Here is a 20,923-nt window from a genome sequence, read left to right as displayed (position 1 = left end):
GGCCACAAGTGATGACCTAACCCTGTGTCCTCTTCAACCCATCCCAGAGGTCTGTATCACCATATTGCTCTCATGAAATCCCACTCCAAAGCCACTGCTGTCCACATCGCTGCTCATCTTTAGCCTGATGTTCATGCTCTGGAAATGTATTCGATATTTTTCAAAAGGGCTTTTACTGGCGGGCCTCCAGCTTCCAGGGACTGCTTGTCGGCTTGAGCGGTGCAGGGCCCTGAGAAATCTAAACTAGTTAGCACATGGACAAAATACAATAGTGCTCAAGATGCACATGGGTCACAAAAGAAATCAAAATGGATATTTGGTTGACATGTTGTCCAAAATACGTGATTCCTTCCCAAATAGCTCCTAGCTGAAAACCTTTTAAGTCTACGTTCAGAAAGTTGAAGTAGAAAGAAGTGTCTATCACTTGACGCTCACAAAGAATTACAATGGGCTCCCACTGATTTTTGGTCCACTCTTCACAAATTCACCTAATAAAATTTTTTGGAGCTCTCTGGGTTGTTTTTGTAAAGCCCAAAAATGCCACGAGATGGCACTGAAAATCTTGGCTAATAAGGAAGTAGCCATTGGTGTCAAGGACATTTGTTAAAGTTGTACATTTTGACTGATCTAAAATAGTTGCATGTCTGGGAGGAACTAAGCTTTGCCTTAGGTTTTAGCAGAAGTTATGACTATATACTATACTATTGATACAGGCAATTCCAAGCCATTCTAGAGAGCCAACTATTTTATACAAGGAGTTAAAAAGTGAACATCACCTTGAATATTGTCTGGGGCTGTTACACGGTCAGAAAGTCCCTTGAATAACATTTCATTTCAAGGTGGTAACTCATCATACGTGTGCTCCCCGGCCAACCCATTGCCTTTTACCCTACAAAGTCACTCGCTCCTAGGAATTTTAGTCATTGATGCGCATAGAGGTGCGTCCAGTTCAATCACGCTGCTGCTGCTGCTCCATCTTGCACAGCTTCTGTCGCCAACAACGAGGTGGGGTTCCACATCCCGACAACCAATTTGCCATCTCAGGGCTCAGCAGGTCAAAGTCATCCCCCGCTGCCTTTCCTTGTGACAATGCAACCAACCCAAATATCTTACCCTGTAGGGAGGTGTGGAACTGCAAAGCGATGAACCAAGCTGCTTTTGTGTGTGCGCGTGTGTCATGGGGGTGCGGTGGGGGGGGGCTCAATAAGGCCTTATGGGTACCATCAAAGCACGACACGTTACTCTTTTTAAAATAGCCACAGTATCAAAGCGAAGGCCCTTCAAACTCAAAACCAGTTGCACAATGTCTTCTGCCACCCCCACTTTGCTAAATGTCTGTCTTTCATCGCATCCTCTCGGAAAGGGGACAGCGGATTCACTTTCTTCCGCTCCTCGGCCTCTCTTTTTGATCTCGGTAATTCGCCTAATGAGGTTGGGCCTCTGGCAGGCAATTGGCACACGCACTGAAGACGGGCCATGCTGAGATTGGGTTGCTGGATGTCCACTAGTTGTCTAGTGGCACCCCATCTGACTCAGCAGCCATTTCTGAAACCAAAGCAGCCACAGATGAGAGAGATGGGAGAATTGTACTTAACTACCTCATACTGGAAAATCAGCAGAATTTTGAAATAATACAATCTAGGTCAAAGGGGGCTGTGACTTCAACTGATAGGGCCAATGCCAGCTGGCTGACTTCCAAGCTCTTCTAATTTAAAACCTATTTTTCACAAAGTTAATTAAAGTAAATGCAAAAAGAAGTAGTCGTATCCCTGGATGGAAGTCTTTTAAAACCTCAGTTTTTAAAGATAAAATGACTTGTTCAAAGATAAAAACTGTTGTTTTGTTAATTCATGTCAATACTTGCGTTTATGTGGCCTCAGGATTTGTTGGCAAACTTTTCCAATCATGTCAATGACACTCATAAACCCTTGTGCCGTGGAACAGTGCCATGCAAAAGTATTGTCCCTCAGATCAAATTTCCATATTTTTTTTCCTACTTCCTCTCGTTTAATGTTAAACCTCATTAAACGAACTAAGAAAAAAGAAAAGGTAAAAAAACAAGACAACGGTCACCCAAGTAAAAATAAAATGAAGTTTTTGAATGGTAATTTTATTTATTAGTGGGGGGGTAAAGGCTATTATTCTAAGATACCTGGCCCCCTAAAACAAAGTGGTGAGGCTACTTCCATCAGCAACAACTGAAATCCAGTGTTTTAAGTATTTTACATCTCTGTGGAGATACTTTGGTGTACTCTTCCTAGCAGAATTGTTTTAATTTTGCAACATTGGTGGATTTTTTTTTACCATGAACGGGCTATTTAAAGTCATGCCAGAGCATTTCAATTGGATTAAAGACCACTTTGACTATCCCAAATCCAAAACATTTTTTTAAGCAATGTAGAAGTTGGCGGGACGGTGGACGACTGGTTAGCACATCTGCCTTACAGTTTTGAGGACCAAGGCTCAAATACAGTCTTGCCTATGTCGAGTCTTCATGTTCTCCCTGAACCTCCGGTTTCCTCCCACATCCCAAAAATGACGTAGATGTGGATGTTAGTGCGAACGGTTGTTTAGAATTCATGGCTCCAATCCGTCACATGTTGTCCAATTCCTGGAGGAGGAAAGCAGCGCAGGACCATTACACATTATGATGTTCTTTTCACAAATACTTTGTTACATTTACACCAGCTGTAAGGAGAGACAGTTATTTCAGAATGTTCAACTTTCATCTCCTCAGTCCATGGAATATTCTCCTGAAAATCTTGGGAATCATTCAAATGTTATTTGTTTGTGTGTTTTGTGTTAGATGAGGCTTTTTTGCCACATCTCTTTCTGATTATTGTATCATGAACATTGACCTTAACTGAGGCAAGGCAGGCCTTTAGATGTCCAGGGTTCCTTTGTGACCTCCTGGATGAGTTGCCACTGTGCTCTTGAAGGTTCACCACGGTTCTATTTTTTCTCCATTTGAAGATACTGGCTCTTACTGGGTTTCACTGGAAACCCAAGTTTTTAGAAACAGCGATGTAACTTCTCGACTGATAGATGTCAGTTCCCTTATTTTTCATCTGTTCTTGACTTTCCTTGGATTGTGGTATTTCATTGCAGCTTTTTCGGATCTTTTAGCAAACTTCTATTTGTCAAACAGATTCTATTTAATTTATTGACTGGAGAGCTCTGGAGATGATTGAGCTTGGATGGGGTCAGTAAAAATGTACCAAAAATTGTAATTATCCACAGTTAATGCATGACTTAAGTGGGGGTGGGGTGTTACTTTTTCCACACAGAGCCAGGTAGCTTTGAATACTATTCCTCCCTTAATACACGAAAGAATATCACAATATAAAAGAAGTATTTTACGTTTACAGTTTCCGTTTTGTCTAATGTTGACATTTGTTTGGTGATATTCAACATTAAAGTGGAGAAACTATGCAAAAATGTAATAATTTTAGGACTCCAATTTTTTTCCACAACAGCATATTTGAAGATTAAACTAATTACATCATTGTAGGATTGAAGTGAATTCTTTCCCCACTTATGTATTGAAAAAAAAAACAGATAAAAGTTAAACTATCTGTGAGCCAAAGTGTAACAGGATTTGTTGACATCACACGTGACATTTGGTTGAAAAGGCATATTTTTCCAGACGATTGGAGGCTTTTAAGTTTTACATTTTTTGCAGAGTTCAGCTTTTGAAGATCCAGCATTTTTTTTTTTTTTTTTTAATATCTTTTGAACAGTGATTCATCTTATTTTGCCATGGAAATAGGGGAGCAGGGGGATTTGTTTTGGTTGATTAAGTCGTGTTGAAACACGCTGCCATAAAAAAGGATTTTCATGACTTTGAAATATTCACTGCACAGTCAATTGTTTCATCGGTCATGCCCCTATTCCATTTGAGGTGGTGTCCCATCAATTCCATTTCGGTATATGTCAGCGCAAATGTAAATACTGAGTTACTTATTTATTTTTTATCTTTACAGTGTGGAATATGAAATGTGCCAGACAGATTTGTCTCTGGAGGGCGCGGGGAACTTCTGAGTCAGTGGTCTCTAAGGCAAATGCGAACCTTTCCAAAATGCTAATCTTTGATTTCTTCCAGATTAGTGAGACTCAAGCTGATCTCGGGATGCAAGAAACACAAGTAGCTGGCGGCCATCCTATTTTGCCTGAGCATGAGATGAAAAGAAAACTTGAGGCTGCATAGTGTTATTGTTGGATTAAAGAAAATGACAGCCATGGGTGATGTTGCCAACAGAGAGATTTGCCCTCGTCTTTTGTGACAATGTTGGCTTTGGTTTCTATTATAATGACAACAAAACATTATATCTCCACTTTCATCACAGTTTTGGAAATTTCATTATCATATTCTCTGTAAAATATTATGAAAGGTGTCTGGCAAAAAACAATTCATTTGCTTTTTTGGAAGATTAGTGAAGCTGTTAAAGGTAAAAACAAATGGAAGCTCAGCCACTGTTACCAGTCTACAAATATCACCATTTGTTTTAAGATTTAGTTCACGTTCACTCAAAATATGTTTGCACAAGTTGTTCACAAATTACAACACTGCTCAAGCCTGTCTGCCTCCCTGTCCCCGTACCAGCAACCAGAACCTCTTTGGTAGGCAAATGCATAATCTGTAGACTATTCTTCACAAACACAAATGCAGCACTAGTCACGAGAAGAGAAAATTGGTATCAAAAAAGAGCTCTAGTTTGCATATATAAATCGATCAATTAAAAAAAAAAAATCTGTGTAACCACAGAAAACAAAAAGACAAATGTGACAGGGGCGACACAGTTGCCATACACCATTGGCATACTATTGCAATCAATATTTTTGAAAGGGGGGGGGGCACGTATTAAAAGTGAGAAATTGAGCCCTTCTGAGAAATGTTGTAAGTTAATAATATCATAAATCTCCTGCTGTTTTTCTTGTTAAATGGTGTTTGGCCACAGCAAATCCATGACCAGCTCGATCGTGGATGCTGAGGTCACATCTGTTTATGCTGTAGCCCAAAGTTTTCTCACGAAAATACGAAAGCTTTTAATCCTTTTTGAAAGCGGGTATCAGAGCTGTTTCTCTTCTGTGTCCTGCCTGACAGATATGTCCAGTATCCAAGCACAGATGGCATGAAAGAAACCATCAACCACTGAGGGGGGGGAGGGAAAAAAAATGGAGGCGTCCACCTCGAGGCTCACGAGGTGGCACCAGGGTGGAACAAACTCAATGTTCACACCACGGGGATCCAGCTCTGCCACAACTGGAGTTTTTTTTGGACTTCTTAAATCTTCTTGGCTCTCTGCTGTACTTTCTCTGCTGCAAGGGACATGAATTAGCATACTTTCGCTGTCCTATGACAACCCCTGTAAATCAAATATATGACCAGTCTGATTTGTGTCTCTATACTCAGTAGCAGCAAACGAACCAACCGACGGAAATGTGCAATATTATGTTGTTTGGGAAGTGGTTAGCATTCTGGGCCCTGAATCCAGTGATCTAAAGTTCATATCCAGCACAACTTTGTCCCACCATCTGCACTTTCCCTTCTTCTCACACATGTTGGATTGTGAAATGTTATTTTGTAATTTTTGTAGATTATTTTTGTAACAGTAGATATGGATCGGTAACAAAATACATGACACTGGATTACTCCCTTTTTTAACATAATCAAAACAGCCATTAATCTCAAATGTCACAAGAACAATAAACACGTGTCATCATTTAAGCCGAAGCACTCTAGACTGAATCCAGTGATCTGAGTTGTAACCTCAGCGGAACCTTCTCACCAATTTCCGACCTTTCACTAATTTTTGGAAAAAGATGGGTTACTCGGTACACTAAAAACTTTCCAGTACTTAATCTGGAATAGACATGATCACCTAATTGAAAAATGAACCATTTGAATGTGAAATGTGTAATTATGAACTTTCCCATGCATGTTGAGCTGTGCTATCCTAAACCATGTGCTAAAGCACGTGCTTGTTCCAGGTAATTGGAATTTCTTTTTTTCCCATGCTAGAATAAGTAGCATCACAATTTAGTAGATCCAAATGTTTGCTAAAGTGAGGTGACCAGACAGTAGTTTCCTTTGTTTCAAAGCTGCAGGCATGGCGTTGTGGGTAAATAGTTCAGCAGCTGAAACCATCAACAAGCTATCTTGACTCAATACGGTCTGACTTTTTCAAAACTATTGTAACGTCTGTGCTGGCTGATTTGCAGCAAATAATAAATTGCTCAATTCAATCTGTTGAGTTCCCTAAAGCTCTTAAAGTAGCTGCTGCTAAACCTCTTAAAAAAAAAAAAAAAAAAAAAAAAAAAAAAAAAGCACTGGACGATTTCATGTTAAAAGCTACAGACCCACCTCGAATCTCATTTCATAGTCAAGATTGTTGAGAATGTTATTTTTAATCAAGTCAGCAAGAGGCAGGGGTAAACCTGAACTGCTCCTCAGCCAGTTGCAGGGCACACATAAACAAACAACCATTCACACACAAACATATGGACAAATTAGTTTTTAACGTGGCACGCAAGTTTTTTTTTTTTCGTTTGTTTTTTTTAATGTAGGCTGAAACTGTGGTTACCGGAGATAATCAATGCAGTCCTGAAAGGTGATAGTTTTGGAGATGCGAGGATTGCCTGGAACATGTTGTCATTTGTTTGAATGACTGATTTTTGACTGCGGACTTGTAGCAGGGCCCTCCATTATGTTAGCAGGTGTAGAGAGCTCGGGATGGTCCGTTTCTGGAGGCTTCATGTGGACACAAGCCCCCTTGGAGATCAAAACCTTATCATTTGTAGTATTTGTGAGGGCCCTTTTGCTTTCTCGGATTAGTGGCCGCATTGGAATATTTACTAATTAATATTAAAAAAAAACACTATCTCGTGTGGTTCCCAGTATGTTCGTGATTAATATGTGGCGGTATGGTATGGCCATGGTATGCTAGAGATCAAAAAGAAGAAGAGGCATTCATGTTGAAACTGCTGCAGTATCAAAAAGATGTGGCTTTCATTGTGTGGTTAAGAATGTCGGGGCCCTTTATTTAATGAATAAAGAACATTTTTGCCACTCTTCTTGGACTGTTTCTCCCTGGAAAATAACATCGCAGGCTTTGAATAAATCATGTTTTTCTCCTAATACTGAGAATGCAACAAGCCTGACTAGCTGAGATATAGTATTCCCACTCCTGCTTTTACCAGTACGAAAGGAATCCTCAATTAAATGTGTAATTAAATGTTGATTTATATTTATCATTAAAAAAACTTTGCCAATCTTCATTTCTCTTGCACTTCTAAATGAGACGCAAAATAAATGTAGTCATAACGCCAAAACTGAAGGAATGAAAGTAGGCTGAGACTTAACACATTTCATTATATGCAGGCATTTTATGTTATTTGGAGTAATCGACTCAAAATATAGGGGCACAGTGATCCACTGGACACATCTGAGGGCTCAAAACCCGGCCCCGCCTGTGTGAAACATTCATGTACTCCACGTGCCATTGTGTGTTTTCTCCACGTACTACACGTTATCTTTCTTATCCCCCAAATATGCGTGGTAGGCTGACTGAAGACTCCAAATTGTCCGAAGGTGTGAATGTGAATGCCAAAGATTTTTCGTTTATATGTGCCCTGTGTACCATACTGCTCGCCTGAAGATAGCTGGGATAGGCTCCAGCACACCTGCAACTCGTGTGAAAATCAGCAGTACAGAAAATGGATGAATGGATGGGTAGACTCAAAATATTGACACTCCAAGAATAATGGTAACAATTGTCTTTGTCATGGGGAATTGGTGAAGGTCCAAAATGACCATTACAGTGCAAAATTTACTTCCAACATTCTTCCTACATGTTCGTCAACCCTCAAACCAATTCCCAAACCGGTGAGGCTTCATGCTTGATTGGTGACGTCATTTGCACATAATGAACAAAGCCATTGTTCAAACCATGATTCATAATTCGAACACTACTTCGTATATTCCTCAAGACAGGTGCGGCACGAATGAATTTGAATTCACTGGTCTGAGTTTAAGTCTTGGGAGGACATTTCTGGTTTAAGATTTGCATTGTTCTGTCTGAGGAAACCAATCCTAAACCTCACATTAAGAACATTGGTGAAAGAGTTAGGGTTCTAAATTCCATTTCAATTGGAACTGTGCAGCAACATCCGACAGTACATTTATGATTTGTGGGGTTCTGTCCTAAATGAACACATCAGAATTTTCTGTTCCATGGTATAATAGTTAGCACTCTGGACTCAGGTGGAATTTTCTTTTGTTGATTTTTCATGCGTAAAAGAGCAGAGGACATATAATTGGTTTGATGCTTTGTAAAGTTTTGTCCTAACCCATAATTGCTACAACAGGTTGTATGGTATAATGTTCAGCACTCTATATTATGTATACAACCATCTTATTTCAAGAATTGATGGAAACTTGCCCTTGGACCTCCCCTTGTATTCTGACTTCAAAGAAACTATGGCATGATGTAATGGTTGGAAGCCCGCATTCTGAATCCAGCAATCAAGAGTGTAAATTTCAGTAGAACTTTGAACTACACAAAAGGTTCCATGGTGTAATGTCCTGCAATAGGCATTGATTGCCAACAGAACATTTCAAATTGTTTGCACATGATGTAATTTTAAAAACTCACCACTCAAACCAGTAATGTGAGTTCAAGTCTCGGATGCAGTCATTTGACTTCAAGTTTCAGTGGCACTCTTTGTACTGAATTTAACTTCTCCAAATACAATGTCAACCCGTTTGCTCAAAACGAATGGTTCACAAACCTCATTACAATTGCTTATCACAGGTTCCATTCTGAAATAGCACTATGCTCTGAGTACAGACATCTGAATTCAGCTTTAGGTGGAAATTTATATCACCATGGGACCTTTCCTTACTCCTCAAAATACCCCGGAATGTATTTTCCGATCCAATGGTTTTGTCTGAAAGCACTCGCAAACCCAATAACAATATTACAAAGAGACAGCCTGACAGAAGGTTTCACAATGTTATTGTTAGCACTATGGACTCTGATTCACGCATTCACGATTCTAGAAGTCTCTATGGGGCCCACTTTTGCAAAATTTCTCAGCTGTAAATTTGCAGACAACAAATGATGTGATGAATTGATTTATTACTATATAGTAATGTTGATTATCATTTCAAAATCAGAATCAGCTTTATTGACCAAGTAGTAACAACACAAAACGAATTTGCCTCCAGTAGTCGGTCCCACATGAGAAAGACAGAACACAATTTACTTTTTTCCTTATAAGAACAGCGCTAATTGGTCATGTGTCAAAACCCTATATTATAAATAATTGTAAAGATTTGACTCATTATAATAATAAATGAAGTTCATGGTTAATATATTTTCAGGAAATACATTACATGTGTTTTCTCTACAATGATTCATGAACAAACAATTATTTTCTTAATTTACTGATACAATAGTAGATGTAAAGGATGATAGATGCTAATAATAATAACATGAAACACTGATTATGAATGCTAATAATATAGAGAATGATTTTAGAACAATTATATATGTAGTGTAAATTTAAATAAACAAACTTTCTTCATATTGACATACTGTATATAAGAGCCCAGTTTCCTGATTTCATCTTCAGGTATGTCTTTTTCAAGGAAGGATTTTAGTTCCGACGTGGGCACACCTACAGCCGGGCTAAACGTGGAATTTGTGTCCTCAACTGTCAGCAACTTGGGATCTTTGCCGACGTGAGCATGAATCCCAAATGGGTTTATCTGCGTGGCTGCACCCACAGACCAGCTTGGCTCTTTCAGCATAGACAAGTGAGGTTTAGACAGGCTAGCTGGCATCTGTTGCATACTGTATAATTTTACACATTACATCTTTGCCAACTCTATCCACAATCACTGAAAAGGATTTTATCAGTCTTCGTTAGCTGTTTGGGAAATTCTCTGACATTCATTCTCATGGGGGTCGAAGCCTCCCCTGTGACGACCCTGGCCCGACACATTTTTCTTACTGCACCAGACATGGATTTTCAGCGCAACAAGAATAAAAATCTATCATTCCATGTTATAGTGTTTACCACTTAAGAGTCCTGATGTTGTCATCTTAGTTCAAATTCTTTTGTTCCCAAAGCAGTGATTTTTCAACATATTGGAAACCTTGGATCAGAGGTACTGTATGTGCTTCTAAGCTGCAAGTATTTTGCCAATAGTAGGCCATATTGCCAATACCTAAAACAACCAATGAAATGTTTTATACCATGTTTTTCGGGAGTATCTTCATTCTAAAATATAACCATATACCCTACCAGTCAAAAGTTTTAATTCTCATTCCAATGACCGAGAAACCATGTCTAAAAGTTTGACTGTGTACGTCTGAAACCAAAGGTTGACTACAAAAAGAAAAACAAGGTCCAAACAATGAGGCTATTAAAAGGAAAGTTCAGAGTCAGAAACCAGCTGACTTGATTGGCCATTTTTAAGTGGTTTAGAACTAAAATATCAAAATTCATCAATGACATTGTAAAACATCTAGCTATCTCGGAGTAAAAACCAAGATCATTTCCATTGAGAGACATTTTTATGGATATACATTGCTGATGCTGTCCTGTGAAAAATTGTCAAAACATACAGTACACAAACAACCTATAGTTATGACTTCAAAAATATATTATGTTTTTTTTAAAGGAATAAAAACTTTCACTTTCAATCCACAATAGGGAGTCACCTCTGAACTCAACTGTGGCTGACATGTTAAGGGATAGAGGACCATGCATTGTTGTGTTCCAGTACCGAGGGAGGTTTTGAATCGATATATTTGGCCGTCATCGTCAAAAAATGATGAATTACTGTGCAATGTTTGGCTGCGAAGATATAAGTGAGAGGAACAAAGTCTCATTTAACCTTACCGGCGCCAATGTTGAAACAAGGTGAGAAGACTGAACATTTGTCAAGGAAAAGAAGGAGATTACAGCATTCATGAATCAGCGGAGCTGCTATCAAATACCATATATAGTCCATATAGCCGTGTTAGTGCAGAACACTTCAGTGAAGGTAATCTTCAACTTTTCATGACATAGGAAAATGTTTGCTACATACAGTACATATCTGAAATTTCTATGGTGACATTTTACTCTAGAAAATGGGAAGTAGCCTGCTAACTAATAAGCAAACAAAGATTTTAAAATTAAATTTATAGATATACATTTTACTCAAGCAAATAGAATGTAGTCTAACTCAATTCAAAACTCAGGGGATTTTTAGTATTTGATTTATATTGACATTTTATATATACATATATAGAAGTTCACTGGATGACAGGACATTTTAGTTTTTCTTTTGCATCATTTTCGCTTCATACTGCAGTGTTCAGTGATTTACTTCATTCAAAATGTCGTTTTACAAAGTGCATGTAAGATCACTCTTTTAAAAATGTATTGAAAATGTTGACAAAATGTCAGTCTTTCAAGTCTCGACGTTTCATGAAATCTAACAAAATAGATGTTTGTTTGTCTCGAGCAGGTAGGTCACGGAAACAAACTCATTTGAAATTCAACTTCTCTGTGAGACATCACCTTGGGGAAGCAAAATGGAAGAGTAAAGCAACAAATAGACAATCTGGCAAAGCATTTACTCAGCAAATTGCTACACGTCTCAGGTGACATATCAATCCTATTAGGTGGAGAAGACTTGTTCCAGGTGCGTAACTGTGCCTCAAAGCGAGCATCCGGAAACACGAGTGTACGCGACATCAGAGGGGAATGAAGTGCAGCGCAAGTGGCATTCCCTCATTCGGTGCCACGGAATATTTTGACTAAGCCGGGCTGTTAAAAAGACATGTTTGAACACTTGGACCTTTTCACAAAACAGCAATGTGGTAGTGTTTAATTTCTGCCTCTTAGATAAGTAGCATGTAAAGTGTAATTGTGTTGGAAATGCACAACATGCATCTTTTTTTTAAATTCACTCCTAATTGACAAAAGTGTAAAGAGAAGTTAACCAGAGCAAAATGAACACATTATATATTATACAGGTATATATATTTGCTGGGGATAGGGCCCAGGATAGACTGAGAATGGCCAAAATCTGTGCAGAAGTGACAATTTTTTTGGAGGGGATAGAAAATCACTGAATAGGTGAATGTCCGGGTGCCAAACTGCAAATATGTGGGGCCTAGGCATACCGGCGCAATGAGAGTGCATCCTTTGACATCTGACCAGCACATATTTGGTTGCTGAAAGTTGGTCTAAACTTATTCAGTACCTGCTCAGAGTACGTCTGAGGTAGCCTGCTGGTCTAATGTAATTCTGTTGAATTTGATGATGTCACATAGATAACTGAGCTCCACTTTGCGATTTGTATTTATGCCTAACTTTAGAGAAAATGTGGGATAGATAATTAGATTATGTCGAAAGGACTCTGGCATCCACAATTGCTTTCAACAGGACAGGAGATATAAATGTCGGGTGTTAAAGAAATATTTTCCAAACAAACTTTTTTGCTTATTTGGGATGTAACATTGTGTTGATGGTGACTAAGTAAACGTGAAATATGAATTAAAATGATTTACACGTTCCTGAGTTCTGGATGTTTTTCTGCCAAGATGCCTGAAATCAGGTTTTTTGTCTGTGAGTTTACCTAGCCCAAGAGCGAAGATCTTCGCCTTCCTTTTCCATTGTCTGCACTGTCAACATCAGAATCAGAATCAGCTTTATTGGCCAAGTGTGTGAAAACACACCAGCAATTTTTCTCCGGCAGTCGGTGCTGCCCTGGTACGACATTCATTCAGAACAAAGAACAACATAGCAACAAGAGAACGTGCCGAAGGCTGCCACACTGATACCAACTAGTGCTCTCACAAGTACGAAGGGATACCAAAGTAGGTCAAACAGAAGCAGCTCTGAGAGGGACCTTTTCTGAGCACTCTTATAATAAAACCAAGGTGTTTTTTTTTTTTTTTTTTTTTTTTTTTTTTTTTAAACTTCTCTATTAAGTCCATGCAAGAGAGTCAAAATATGGGCCCTTTAAATTTCCCATCCCTGTCCCACCATTAAGGTCTAGGTGGACATACGGGCATTGTCCTGGCTCTGTTATACCTTGAATACTGCCACCAAAGTCGGGCAATTTCGCTACCATGTTCTGAATAAAAGGTGGAAATGAAGAAAGGTGTAGTATGCTTATCCATTCGGGGACTACCGTTGTAGATGTAATCAATGTAAAGTGATGGCGTGTGCTGCAACAGCAAAGTCTGCAAATAATGAAGCGCACACACCTGACCATAATGAGTTGGAGGGCTCCATCAGAGGGTGTGAGGTGCTGAGCGGGGAAAAAGAATGTGACCCCCACAGGACTCATTTGTGAGGAACAAGGTGCTTAGAGCAGCTCAGAAGCCACCAAAAAAAAAAAAAAAAAAAAGATTAAAAAAAATATACAATTATAGATAATTACAGCCTCAAATTTGTGAGCGAAGGGACTCTTTAGCTGCTATATTGGCCAAGGACTCCGCTGTCCAACTAATTGCTAATGTGCTCTGTATCAAGCAGGTTTTTAGGCATTATTCATTCAGACATTCAATATTGACCTGCTTTAAAAGTGTTTTTAGAATCAACCTGGCTGCAAAATTGACAGAAATATCCTTACTAGGCTCACAGGTATGCTTGCCCTGAGCTGACTTTTGGGGGAGAGGCAGGGTAAACCCTCAAATGGTCACCTGGCAATCACAGAGCACATACAAAGATATTCTGGTCTGGCCCACTTGAGATCAGATTGTGGTAAATGTAGCGTGCCAACTAAAATCTGTTACACTCCTGTGTTAAGCAGAAGATGATTGATTTTTAACAACTTAACCAAATGTTCAAAAAGTCAAAGACCCAACACGTAATGAAAAAAAATAGCTTACTACCCTAATAATATTTGTCAGATTACAGATGACCAACACAGCACACCTCAACATAAGGACATACTGTATAGAGTAGAGAAGTCCAAGAATCCAGGCTAACTTATCTGGTATTTACATTGCAGTTACAAACTCTTCTCATTTCTATTGGGGCAAGTCACTTTTGGGACACAAAAATGCTAAGCCAAATTCGGTGTTGACCACACACACACGCACACATAATGATTAACAGGCATGAATCAATTTGGAATTTTTCTGAATAAATGACAACTACATGTTGAGTTGACTATCTCATTTGTGAATATTGACTGAAAGTGAAAAACCTAGTAGCCTACAGCAAGCCTATTTTTGTGCAGTCAACTAGCACAGTCTGCTGCTACATGTTCACCATTTCTCCAGTTATATGTGACTTATTTCGCTTCTTATTTATCACATTTTTCTTTGGTTGTGCTGTGTCATTGTTTCTCCAGTGTTGCCCTGACCCATTTGCTCAGCTCGTTGCGAAATCCAATATTTGTCGCTATGCTCCCTGCCTCGCGCTCTGTAAATATATTTTCAAAATCCCATTGATGTTTGCGTCTTTTTCTTCCCCAACTCCTTTCTCACTCTCATTCTCCGTCTCTGTCAGTGCAAATGGAAGGCTTGTAATGAGATTGATTATTTTAATACAGACGAGCGGAATCAAGCTCTCCTGCACAAGATACTCTCATTCTCACTTTCTGCAGTATTTATGAAGTAGCGGAGTGAAGAGTTTCTGTTTTTGTTTTTTTGTGTGACGCTGTCAGAGAGAACGTGTCAACAGACGACAAAACTGATTTTGTGCACAATGACTGATGCTCTCCTGTGACATAAATCCAACAGTCACTCAATAGAGGAATATATAAATCTCGGATCCCTTTACACATCATGTCCGAGTGGCTGGAGTCTTAAAACTGCTCTGTCTTTAAGATTAATGGTTATCCGAAAGTTTGGCCCGCTCATCTTGTAGCCCTACATCAAAATAGACAGCACTTCTGAAGCTAGGCCAGGGTTCCCAAATTGTGAGACTTTGGGAAACCCTCCTCGAGACTATAAAATAAAATTATTGCATCTGTACAGAATCGCAAAGCTTAATGTAAGGGACATCAAAGCTTTTCATAAACATGTCGTCACCTAAAGTGTTTGTTACTCTACAGCCATAGCCTAGCGAGAAAAAAAAAAAAAAAACTGTCAGCAGTGGTTGTTTAAGAAACTATCAAATTTTTTTTTGTCTTTTGTCGGGTAGCAACATTTTTTGATGTGTGCAGGCGTCGGCGGACAAGCTATGCAGAGGTGCTTCGCAGGAAGCAATGCGAAAGTCACGTAATGCAATGCGGACGGACGTTGTCGGCCGGGTGACTGCGGGGGTAGAAAGTGGCCTTAAAAATAAAAAACGCATTCTAAAGAGTGATAATATAGTTTCGAGAGGCCTTGTGAGTGCTGAAGTCAATGGCAGCATCAGTACAAGCTAGATGTCATTTATGCAGCGCTGTCCTTTATTGCTTTGCTACAGTATATGAATCTATAAACAAAGCCCCGAATATCAGGAAAAAACAAGATGGGGTGTGCTGTGAGCAAGTAAGTAGATGAATTAAATTTAGTTTGAAATAATTTAATGTATTTGCTGATTCCATTGTCAGTGTGAAGATGTCATTTATATTTTTGTAGCACATCCCATGGCAAAGATCATCACTTCGCCTGTAGCAATATAAGAAGTAATACACAACCACTCATCTCAAAACATTACATCTGTGCAAAAAAAAAAAAAAAGTGATCAATTTACATGCTTGGTTCAAGTGTCACTATGAATCTATCTACAACCTTGGTTTTAGAACTATTTATCCAGGTCTCGTGTTCTTTTAGAGGGGAATTAAAAAAAAAAAAAACTCTCATGGAATATCCCAAATAGCATTTAGCCAGCACAGTTGAACAAGTGGTGAGTGCAATTGCCTCTCAGTCAGTCAAAGGATCCCGAGTAAGAATCTCGGTTGCGGCTTTTCTGTATAATCATATCAAGGAAATATTTTGTGAGGCACCTTGTTCCGAAAACGTGTCTGCGAGCAAGCTGTTCTAAATTGTGCCCAATTGTGATGTCTTACAATCCCAATTCATGACTTGGTTCAGGCCTGTGTAGAGCTTGCATTTTCTCTTTGTGCTTAAATACTTTCATTTGTCCATTGGTGTGAACGTAAGTCTGAATGGTTGTTTACATGTGCCCTGGTGAACAGTCCAGGTTGTACCTCGTATCTCGCCCAATGACAGCTACAACCTGGCAACCCAAATGAGCACAAGTACAATAGAAAATGGATGAATGGTTATGGTCTTGCTTTCCAGTACCCCTTCTTTGTGGTGCTCATTACAGTGGCTTAGTTGAATATGCTTGTGGGGGTTCTAATTCATGAACAATTCTGAGTCGATGTGTAATTTGGCAGCTACAGTGAAGAAAATAAGTATTTGAACATTCGCCATATTCTGCCCCCCCCAACCCATTCTTAAACCAGGCAAGGACAACAGCCGAAAGGGTACGACCTAGCCCCTCGACGAGCTGAGGAGGAGCCGACCGCAGTGGGACGCAAGGAATGTAGAGGAGGAAAGTGGCCCGAGGATCAAGAGTAGCCAATAGCCAGTGTGGAGGATCAAACCGGGGGCCAGCTGGCACCTCACCCAGTACCCATGGAACATGGGCAAGCCCACCATCTTACCATCAGTGCCCTCTGGGAGGTGAATGCAAAGGTTTCCCCGACCCCCTCCTACTGCAGGAGGTTTGCATCTATCGAGTTGTAGAGACTGGTCTTTCTCAAAATTTGACATCCGCTATTATCTAGGTGTCATTTTAGCTTTTGAATGCTATTTTCACGTGTGTTGCAGCCTGCATAACAGCTAACTGAAGTGTTGGCCTGTGGAGCGTGCGTCAGGCCATCTGTTACCTTTGAGACACATGGTGTCATAAGTTGCTACTTTTAAACTGCTAGCAAAGTACGTCATGGAACAGGAAAGAGACTGCTCCCTTACTTTTTTTTTTTTTGGGGGTGGGGTGACAATTCTGGATTTTTTTTTTCTCTAAAGCAATCCTTCACTCATTTGTTTTGTTTATCACTGCATTGACTTTTTGCCTTATGTGTTTGAAAATGTTATTTTTGGGTCTTGCCTGCTTGACAAATAGTGACCGCTATTGAAAGCCCACCTATTATTATTTGCCATTTCCGTTTATATTCATTGCATGAATAAGTGATGCACTTTGCAAGCCTGCAAACTTCCACTTGCACACAAAATGCCAAATGCACTGTTTATGTACACAGAAAATTTTACAGCTTAGGTTGAGCCTATCGATAGAAATTGCATTTCTAAACAGATTTTCCTCAGCCTTATAAATAAACAACATGCTGGATAGAGGAAATAAAATGAAAGAAGATGGAAAAAAAATACTATTGTGTTTACTCCCATCATGCATCCACAAACCATAGTGTATGTGCGGTGTAATTTCAATATATATGACAAAATTCTGCAACAAGAGCAGATGTTTCCTCTGAACTTTTATGATTTAATCTCAAGATGATGCAGTTTTATTCTCTGCATTCTACATGGACATTACCTTTGGTTTTTAAAAAACATGAATTACATCATATCAAGTCATGAAGTTAGTCTCACTTCAGGAACAAAATAACACCCCCCACCCCCCTCCATTGATCAATAACTGTGATGCGTGGATGTGTGATTGCTTGAGCATGACCCAGATAGCAAAAATGTTCAAATTGATGTACTCCCCCGCGCAAAGCAAAATTTTTTTTTATTGCATCATATGACCGTTGCTTGTGTACGTGTGTTAGTGTGTGTGTGTGTGTGTGTGTGTGTGTGTTGGGGGGGGGCTGCACAGGCCAATAGGGAGACTAATGAGCATGCTTCACTCTGTGTGCTGCGGCTTCTACTTTACTGCTGATAAGTGAAGACATTAGGAGCTACTTTCTAAGAGAAATAAGCAGTTTGGGAAAGCACAGTGTTTCCACAGATCCTATTCTAGCGCAGTGACAATCCTATTAAGAAAACACTGTCTGCTGTTAGTGTGACGCAAATTGGCTACAAGTGGCCTGGAACATCTCCAGGCATGACTCAAGGTGACGGCAGCGCCACAAAGGCACAGAGTTACTGTCAAGCTCAATACAGGCATATTCATGGCAAAAGGCACACAGCCACTTGTTTAATGTGGTGCTTTAGATATAAACAAGAAGGTATGAAAACCTGGTGTTTGTTTGGGGTGGCAATCGCAGAGTCGCTCATGATATAATTTAACATTTGGTGAATAATGACACTAACTTGATAATGGCAAAATTGACACATCCTCCGGCGTTCAAAAAACATCCATGTTAGGTTCATCAAAGACTTAATTATCAGTGTGAGTGTGACAAGTTGTTTGCTGCTTGTCTGTTCCATGACTTTCAAAGCTAAATTTCCCTTTCTGATCCAATAAATTTGAAATAATTTTCACAGTTGCAACTTTGGCCATCATAAAACCTTTACTAAAAATTTTGAAGTCTGCCCAAATCTAAGGTCAGCAAGCTGTTCAGAATTTGGTGGAACTGTACATCTCATAATAATGGCTACAATACTAGACAAACTGATGTAGAGTTGGCATCTTCTACCACTGCTCGGGTTTTCTCTGGGTGCCCAATGTTTCTCCCAATACCCAAATATATGCATGATGATGATGATGGTCCCAAACCGTTTTAAGGTTATGTTGCCTTCTATATTCAAAATGCAGAATTAGGTTTTTGTGCACTGTATTGTCTGTGCTTTCATCCTGGATCAGGCTGTGCCAAGGAGGAATTTTAAAATTACACACCATCTTGTCCTGCATTTTCTACTTTGCCTTCAGACCAGACCTTTCCCACTCGGAAAAAAGGAAAATCTCGTCCAGTTTAACTGCTTTTTCTTCGATTATTCACATACTCTGACAGTCATTGCATCTTAAAACAACAACATTTCTTTTTTAACTTTCTCCATTAACATCAAAAGTAAACATAAGCAGCATGTCTAGCTCATCTTTGGTCTACGTTGCCTCTGTTGCTAACTCAAGCAGTGGTGGTGGATGTTGTCACTAAAAAACAGACTGATGGGCTGCGTAAATACTGTAGCATTAGTAATTAGGAGTGTATGTCTTTAAGAGCAGGGGGGGGTGTAACGTAAACTAGGAAAAAGAGTGGTGGAGCAGCGGTCATTGTTAGAGAAAGTTCCATGTGCTGCCCAAAAGAAACCAGTGGCTAGCTTCTTCTTTTCATTTTTTACAGTACGCATGTGAATTGTGCCATTGGATGAAACAACCGCATCCCTCACTCATTGAATCACATTGCAAAATGCCACAAGATGAATAGCTATACTTTCAATTTGCGTTGGACTTTTTTTTTGGCGTGCAACGCAGAATATCTGCAAAGAGGCTGCATCGGCAGTGCACAATTGCACATGCCTGCAGTTTAGAGGGAACATTGGCTGACTGGCTGTCATTTTTTTTGTTTGTTTGTTTTTTTGGCTCACCGTCCCACGATCAACCAAGACTGCCTCATGATTGACCGACGCATTGAGCACCCCTGGTTTATATGCTAACTGATTGCCTAGTGACCTGTTATGCCTCTCCTGTCACGACGAGGCTCGAGGGCGGACCTAAATGCACGACTCCAGAGGCAAGCAGGTAGAGTACAAAAGCCTTTATTCGGTCCAAGGTCTATGATCAGCAAGTCAGTCCGTAAGAGCAGCGGTAGCAGAAGAGGCAGGCTTACTTGGATGGTCCGGGAACAGGCGAGGGTCGGTACACGGCAGGTCAGGTATACAAGAGAACGTTCAAAGCTGGCAGAAGTGTCAAGGGAGTAAGGCTTACGGGGTGAATCGGAGAACAGGCGAAGGTCGGTACACACAGGTTGTCGATCAGGGATACGAGAGTGCTGGAACGGGACATGAAGCTCAACGATCTGGCGGCGGACTAGTTGACCCCTGTGTCCTATAAGTACCGGGTGTACTCAGCCAAACCAGGGTGCAGGTGTGTGCCAACTAATTGGCTGACCACACCCAGCCTGGGGAAGATGCCAGGAGCATGACATCTCCCTTAGCTTATCTATCACTCAAAATGCGCTGGGATATCTTCCACCTTACGTGTAAACTAAATAGCGACAAGCAATATGGAAAATGGATGTATTGATACAAAAATAAAGGCCAGTCCCCCTTACGAGAAGCCTACAATTTTTAGGGTAATACCAGGAAGGAGTGTTTTTTTCCCCCCAAGATATGCTAAAGTTGTGGGCTTTATCAATTTGGATTTGAGGATCGCTAATTTTAAAGATGCAAATAAATCCGTCATACATGAGTTTTATTTCACACCAATCAGCACTGATGATGATGCTGGCGATCAAGCAGTCAATGTTGCTAATTTGCGTGAAGCCGGGAAAAGATAAGTGAATCTGCTAACGATGATTATCGCAATACAACACAGTGACAACATAATGATGATTGTAAGTAAAATGGCCCTGGTTCCTCTCATCTGTGACTTTATCTTCCATGTTCTCTAATTAAATCTGCAGTGTTTTGGAATTATGGAGGTGAAGCGGACAAGATACAGATCTTTTAAGAAAGAAACAGTGACACCAGTGCAGGAAAAAAACGTGAGCAAATGAGAGCATCACTTTCTGTAATCAACACAGGACGCATCTCAAAATGAAGAAACTATTTCACACGATACGGAGAAGAAAGAGATCTGACAACTGTATCAGTCGAAGTCTAATAAATTATCCCTTGCAAAGCTTTCAATAAGTCAAAGGAATCTTGCAAAAACTTGCATCATTCTTTATTTTCTCGCTCTAATTGCAACACCAAGTATTTTTTTCCCTGAGAATGGGGACCAAGAAAACACCGTGACGCACAAACGACAACGCAACAATGACTGGCTGGACGTAGTGTAGTAGAAATGGGAGGGAGCGTTTTCCACCTTTGATGCTTTCCCTGCACCGTGTGATAGCCTGGGATCC

General features: G+C 39.9%; 1 protein-coding gene across 12 annotated transcripts in view; it reads right to left on the bottom strand.

Annotated features, from left to right (window-relative positions):
• Positions 1-20,923, bottom strand: part of insyn1 (inhibitory synaptic factor 1) — a 194,740-nt gene that overhangs the window by 161,889 nt on the left and 11,928 nt on the right. For 5 of the 12 annotated variants that reach the window (XR_009794191.1, XR_009794193.1, XR_009794192.1 and 2 more), the window contains exon 1: positions 777-1,187. The exons of 2 other annotated variants lie outside the window; for them this stretch is intronic. The gene's annotated coding sequence lies outside the window, so the exon portion shown is untranslated. Of the gene's footprint in view, positions 1-21; positions 244-776; positions 1,188-20,923 lie in introns of those variants that run through there. 5 more of the 12 variants (XM_061814563.1, XM_061814569.1, XM_061814566.1 and 2 more) reach the window with 4 other exon arrangements.

Source organism: Syngnathoides biaculeatus, chromosome 3 (assembly GCF_019802595.1).
Source record: "Syngnathoides biaculeatus isolate LvHL_M chromosome 3, ASM1980259v1, whole genome shotgun sequence".
NCBI lineage: Eukaryota > Metazoa > Chordata > Actinopteri > Syngnathiformes > Syngnathidae > Syngnathoides > Syngnathoides biaculeatus.
The sequence above is the reverse complement of the archived record's forward strand: the minus strand, read 5'-3'. Positions and strand labels throughout refer to the sequence as shown.